The sequence below is a fragment of the Harpia harpyja genome, chromosome Z (genome assembly GCF_026419915.1).
Source record: "Harpia harpyja isolate bHarHar1 chromosome Z, bHarHar1 primary haplotype, whole genome shotgun sequence".
Classification (NCBI taxonomy): Eukaryota; Metazoa; Chordata; class Aves; order Accipitriformes; family Accipitridae; genus Harpia; species Harpia harpyja.
This window is the reverse complement of record NC_068969.1, coordinates 14,835,578-14,841,927: the sequence shown is the minus strand read 5'-3', so window position 1 is coordinate 14,841,927 and position 6,350 is coordinate 14,835,578. Positions and strand designations below refer to the sequence as shown.

The window sequence follows — 6,350 nt, the reverse complement described above, 5'->3', positions numbered from 1 at the left end:
ACCTTGGAAGTACAATGGGCTCAGGCCATAGATGGGCCAAATTTAACGACAGAAGGTTCCTTGCTAGTTTTACTTTACCTGCAATTTTTGAGTCATAGTATCTACAACAAATGATATGTTTTTTTCTGTAAACTGGAAGAAACATAGGAAAAAAAATTCCCTTCACAGTACATCTAAAACCAGTTTTCTCCAGCAGCTGGCAAAGGGTACTTGTGCAGCCCAGTTTTGCCCTAAGCAGGCAGGTAGCTGCTTCCACATGTTACACTCACAGCTGGCTGCTTCATATGCCTTTGTAACTTAGGCTCCTCAGCCAAAATCTCTGTTTTTAACTGGAATTTCTTAACTCCTCAGGTCTTAGCATAACTCCTGTCACAAAGGATTCAGGCTTTTTAGATACAGAGTTATGTGTAATGAATTTCAAGATGGCTTCAGGTTAAACAGTATATAATGAACTATGTAGTTTCTGTTAGCTACAGAACTCCCCAATAGTTTTTTAACCTTTCTTTTGCTATCATCATCTCTCTTTTGTCCTTGTTCTATTAACTGTTTTTATTTAATAACCTGTAATTCAGTTTTAGTATTATTGTTTTCCTTATCTCCAGTACCCAAGAACTCTAATCAGCGTAATCCAGTGTATGATAAAACTACACTGGATGTGATTTCTTTGAAAATCCCAAGGTAAAATGAGAAAGCTAAATACATCTTAGAATTGATCTAACTCATTCCCTTCCTTGGCAAAACCAGGACAGTACCTTTCAGGAGCAAAAGCAAGGAAGGTAAACAGGGTGATGGTGGGCCAAGACACAGCAGGACCCATTGGTGGCTCAGCATTTTCAGTTCATGTATTTCATCATGCTGTGATGGGTTAAAGGGTTCTTAATAATTGTTCTTTGTAGAAACATTAAGATGCACTTTGAGGAAGAAAACAGTATTCCATTACTTTTTTGAGAAATGACTACAAACTTTCACAAAGAAATGCTGTGATCAAATAAGGTGTCACTTCAGGGAAACGTCTTCTTTGACTACTATCTCATTATAAATACCAGGATCAAATTGGTTCCCCATGACCTTCTTCCCAGTGGTTTTTGAAGCCATCAGGAGGTGTTTGCTCTTTCTTTACAGTGCTGTTAAACTAATGGGGCTGTCCTTCTCATTTCCTTCTCTTAGAGGAAAATGCCACATCTGCAAGTGCATTCAAATTCCTTAAAAACCAAGGACTTTGATGTGGCAGCTCTGGCTCATAGCTTCCTACATTCTTTTCAAAAAAACCCCACTTTACACAATGAAGCTTTAAAGAGTAAATGCAAACGTGTTTCAGGAGCTGAGTTCTCAGCAACATTTGCACTTGAAAACACCTCCACGGGGCCTGGGTGACACAGCGCCATTTCACATGGCCACCCTCCGCCTTGGGTGCCCCGAGGAACACCCTGTGAGGGAGCCAGCCAGCACAGCCTTCTGTGCCAGCTTTGGCCAGGTTTTATTCACTTAGTGGCCCGCGGGCAGTCCGGCCACCGCCAGGAGATCAGCACCCCGCTCATCCTCGGAAGAGCCGACGACGATGGAACCCGAATTAACGGACGAGGGCGCGGCTACACGCAGGTAACGGCCGCCATGATTGATTAACCGCTCGAGCTACGCCCCGCCAGCCGCCATTTTAAGCGGTTCCCGCCACCCGCCTCCGCCTTCCCCTCGGCTGACGGCGAGCCCTGGGCCCGCCCTCTCGGTAGGTGCGGTTTCGTTCCCTAGCCACCCTCGCCCAGGTGAGACCCGGCGGGGACCTGAGCTCCCCGGGCGAGCGGTGGGGACGTGGCGGAACGGGAGAGCCCCGGCGGCGGAGGGGCGGGGGAGCCGGTCCGGCGCTGGGGGACGCAGCCTTGCCGCCGTAGTGGTGCAGGGAAACGGGTCTGCGGGCATGCCGGTGCTTGAATCGTGGGCCTTGTGTCAATACGGTTTATGATCGAGTTTTTATAAAAGTGAAAAGCTTGATTTTGATTTTTTTTTCCCCCTTCTTAATTCTGCGAGTTATGTGTAAAGGCTGGCTGTGCTGCTTTTCACATAGGAACATCAGTAGTCTTACTATAGTTTATTAATGGTCTTTCTGCCCATTTATTATGTTAACTTGTATTTTGAGAAAATATATAGCAGTGTTACAAACCCAGCTTTAAATATTCAATATGTGGAATTCATTTGTCTGGAAGATACTAAAACCCTTCATCAGTGATGAACTGCTTTCTCTGGTGTGTCCCAGCCTCCCATAAATCAGCACTGGCTTTGGGCCCGTGATGGTGAGTTATATGTATTAACAGTCTTGGGTCTAAGCCTATGTTCCCTGCCAAAAATAGTGTATTTGTGTCATTTTTTTCAATGCGAATTAGTAGTAGGTGCAATTCACTTCATTTTGCTTCACAGTTTGACTTTGGAATAGAAAATCTTAAATAAACACAGCTTTTTCAACACTGGGATGTTGATCAGAAAAATGTATTCATACACTTATGTAAATAGTCCCTTTTAAGTCAAGGGAGTAACCATGGCTATGAAGGTTTTTAGGACTGTATGAGTCTGTACATCCCTGTCTCCTTTGGGGTTAGAACAGTGTTTAGTATTAAGTAATTTAAAGAAGCATGAAGGTCTGTTTGCATTTACAGTTTGTGAAGTATTGTTTTGCTTGTAACTTACTAGGGACTAATTGTTTGAATCGTGGGGCTACATAAACACAAAATATTATTGAAATACTTGAATGTGAAACATTGTAGTTTGAAGAAAAAAATAAGCATAAGCAGATATCACAGGATGGAGGTATTTTTGCAGGGTCCTAAGTGGTTTGAGTGAATGGAAGTATTAGAGGGCCCTTTGGACTGCTGCTACTTTGCAAAACTAATGATCAAAGGTAGTGCACAAATCAGGACTTCACAAGGTAGATCCTGATAGGAATCTATTCTTCCAAAGATAAATATCTTTCATTGTTGCTTAACTTTATAAACTATATTCTTGATGGTTTGTCATTGACTGACACTTTAAGCCTGTATTTCCAGTTGGACAGATGTACTAAAGTACATGGTTCAGGGCAGTAAAAAAATAAGTTTGATCCGTGACTGAAAAGTGAGAGAACTGGTACTTTATGGCATTCTATAAAGATGTCATAAAATATCTATTTGACAAATATGCAAAAAATTGAGGACTTTTATTTCAAGATGTTGTTGATTTTTCTAAAATAGTCCCTCTGGATTTTAAGCACACTTGATTTTTAGAATTTCTGGAGAGGCTAGGAGGAGGAGAGATGAAAAGGGGGAAAATATTGCAACTATCAATTTTCCAGACCATTCTCTCTTTTGTTTTTAAGCATAGGTTACTATAACTAAAGACAATAATCCTTGATGCACAATGAAAGCACCTCTTTATATTATCTCAGTAATTACATGACAAATATGTCATTCACTTAATGTTTTTAGTAGCTACCAATCTTAATAGCAAAGGTAATTTCTAGTCTTCATTTGTAGTAACTTAATGGAAATTGGGAAGTTACAAGTAAGCCATATTTGAGCACAAATACAGTGCAGTGTCACTTGCAGTATTTTTTGCCTTTAAGAAAAACAAACTGACATTTCACTCGTGTTTGCAGTAGTCAGCTTTGTAGTATGAACCAGTTGTCCCAACACAAATGCTTACAAACTTTGGGTCTAGTTTACCTTTCACTAAAGTTAGGAAGAGCCATCTTGCTATGAATTCGATAGTTACAAGGGTCATCAGTTTTCTGAGTGTGTATAAAATCGTTTCTACAAATTAGTAAATAACCTAGCTTGCCCATATGTATGTCCGTTTAAAAAACAACTGCATTGGTGACAAATTTTAAGCCCTATCGTAGAGTGAACTTTATTTGACAATTTGAAATATGAAGATTTCTAGTGATGGTATGAGATTTCCAGTCCTTCAGTAAGTGTTCATCATCCCACAGTTTTTGTATTTCTTTTTACTACCACATAATTCCTAGATGTTATCTCTTCGTATATCTCTCTACCCTTTCTGTGATCCATTATGAAAGTCTTTAACTATTTGATCATCTTTTCTATCTTAAGCATATCATTTGAATGAGAACTTTTCAGTTCAGACGCATGCTTCCTCCACTTAAATTTAAGGATTAATCAGTAGCAGAAGTTTTTTGTGTGATATAGGTGTGTGTCTTCATGATGTTTTACCAGTGCACATATGTTCTTTCTGTGCTCAGAGCCAACTGAGAACTATTTCCATACAATACTGTGTGGAGATAAATTAGTGATGTCAAGGCAAAACTAATAAGCACTGCTGAGAGGCAAAGTGTATTAGCACAGTATTGAACCCAAGTTAATATATCAAGATGGCTTCCACTTGCACTGTGTGCAGAGCTGTTTGCATCTTCCTTCAAAACCCTATATGATTTGCCATTAGTGGACTGGCTCTTATGAAAGCCAGGTATGCTTGATGAGAGAACAGTGCAGAAAATGAAGTATTACTTTCTATGTCTTATGTGTAATTCTGACTACAGCAGTGTCTGCAAATACTGTAGCTGTCCACCTTGCTAAGTAGCTTTAGCCTTTCCATCCTGGAAGATGGTGGGGTAATGAAGATGAAACTTGGCCTCTACATACTACACACTAAATGTTTGTTCCAAAATACACAGTATGATTATAGTCAGCAGAGGACTTCTGACCAGAATATTAGTAGTAGTCTCTGAAAGAGATGAGTCATTCTTTTCAGTCTCAGAACTTTATACTTTTCATACAGTGACTCTTCTATCAGGATCCCTCACATTTATTTAGTCTTAATATTTTTCCCTGAGATCTCATAAGGCATAACAGAACTGCAGTATATGTGAGGGTTATGTTAGGTGCATGACGCTAGGCAGACCTGGAACTGATTTTTAGAGCAAAAGTAAGTAAAAGGGCTTTGCTCCAAGGAAAAAGCAGTGTCTTCCTTTGCACCTCCTTCACTTAAAATTAATTAGAAATAAAAACTGGAAGATGGTGAAATCCTTAGTCCTAGAAGGGCAAGTGGCTCACCATGTAAGTTACAGTAATACACTCATTGTAAATATGTACCGTAGGAGGGCATGAATTCTGCCTCTCTAACTACCAGTCCTTTACATTTAGCTCTGGCAAAGTGAATCAAAACAGTAGGTCACTCTGAGATTAGTTCCACGGTGCCACTACTTCTCACTAGGACATGAATCTTGCAATTTTGAATAGTTCTGGCTTGTTTAAAGGCTGTAGATAATAGCAAAGATAGGGCTGCAGGCAAAAAAGTGAACAAACTGTTATTTCCAAAACAATTGCTCTGTAAGTAAAGTGAATATGTACAGAAGGAAGTAATAATACACTTGCTTTAGAAGTGCTTTCTCTAAAAGGCATTTCTAAAATGTCTAGTTCATAATTTAGAATAGTTCAATATAGCTATTAATGTAGTCATTCTTAGAAAAACAATTATGCCAACTGAACAAGTGGGAAATTTGTGTAGAAAATGGTCTAAAATGCAGAATAATACAACTGGTGTGTTAGATGTGCAGTGGTAGTATTAAAGTAATACAATCAAAATACTAATCATGGTTTTTGATAGGCCTGTTACAAATGCTATGGCTTCTAAATTTCATTTTCCTTACAATCAAAAATTTTAAAATGAACTAATGTTTCTGGCAACACATGGGAAAAAATTTCTAATATCTGATTTTTTTTTCCATTTTTATTTTATTTACAGACAACTTTAAGACTTAAAATAATTGTTGCTGATTAAAATAGTTGTGGTTAAAAATCAACAAATTTCATCATATTTTCCTCAATGAATGATTATATACTTTTAAAAATAGAATGCTGCTCTAATCCTTTAAATGTGTACATTCTGTATGAACTCATGCATATTGTCAATGAGTATCTAGTTCATTTGCAGTCATATGTCTTTGTATAAAATTTATGAAAACTTTTTGTCACTTTCTGGTTGAGAGCTAAACTGTTCTTTATGAGAAGCTATACTTATATTCTCCTGGTCAACATACTGTTTTTATCTGTTAAGAAAATGGTTTCAGGCTCAAAAAAAAATCCAGTAATTAAAAATAATTTAACTCTTTAAGTGGTCTGTGCCTGAACTGAAGCAATGAACATAAACAAAGTATATCAAATAAATGAGAGACACAGTCTTGTGAAAGGATTTTTCTGTGAGTTGACAAGTACTTTCAGTTTTCACTGTGAAGGTGCATGTTGTCTCTTGTGACTGGTTCTGCCTGTCTTTGGAGATTGACTACTACCTTCTTATGTTCAGGGTCCCTTTACTTTCTGTTGACTTCATGTGAAATTGCAGACACTCAGTATGATCAAAGAGGGATGTGG

At 38.5% G+C, this 6,350-nt stretch overlaps 1 protein-coding gene across 2 annotated transcripts in view; it reads left to right on the top strand.

Annotated features, from left to right (window-relative positions):
• The first annotated feature begins 2,068 nt into the window (after positions 1-2,068).
• Positions 2,069-6,350, top strand: part of CFAP20DC (CFAP20 domain containing) — a 93,190-nt gene continuing 88,908 nt past the window's right edge. For both annotated transcript variants that reach the window (XM_052775931.1, XM_052775932.1), the window contains exon 1: positions 2,069-2,285. The gene's annotated coding sequence lies outside the window, so the exon portion shown is untranslated. The remainder of the gene's footprint in view (positions 2,286-6,350) is intronic.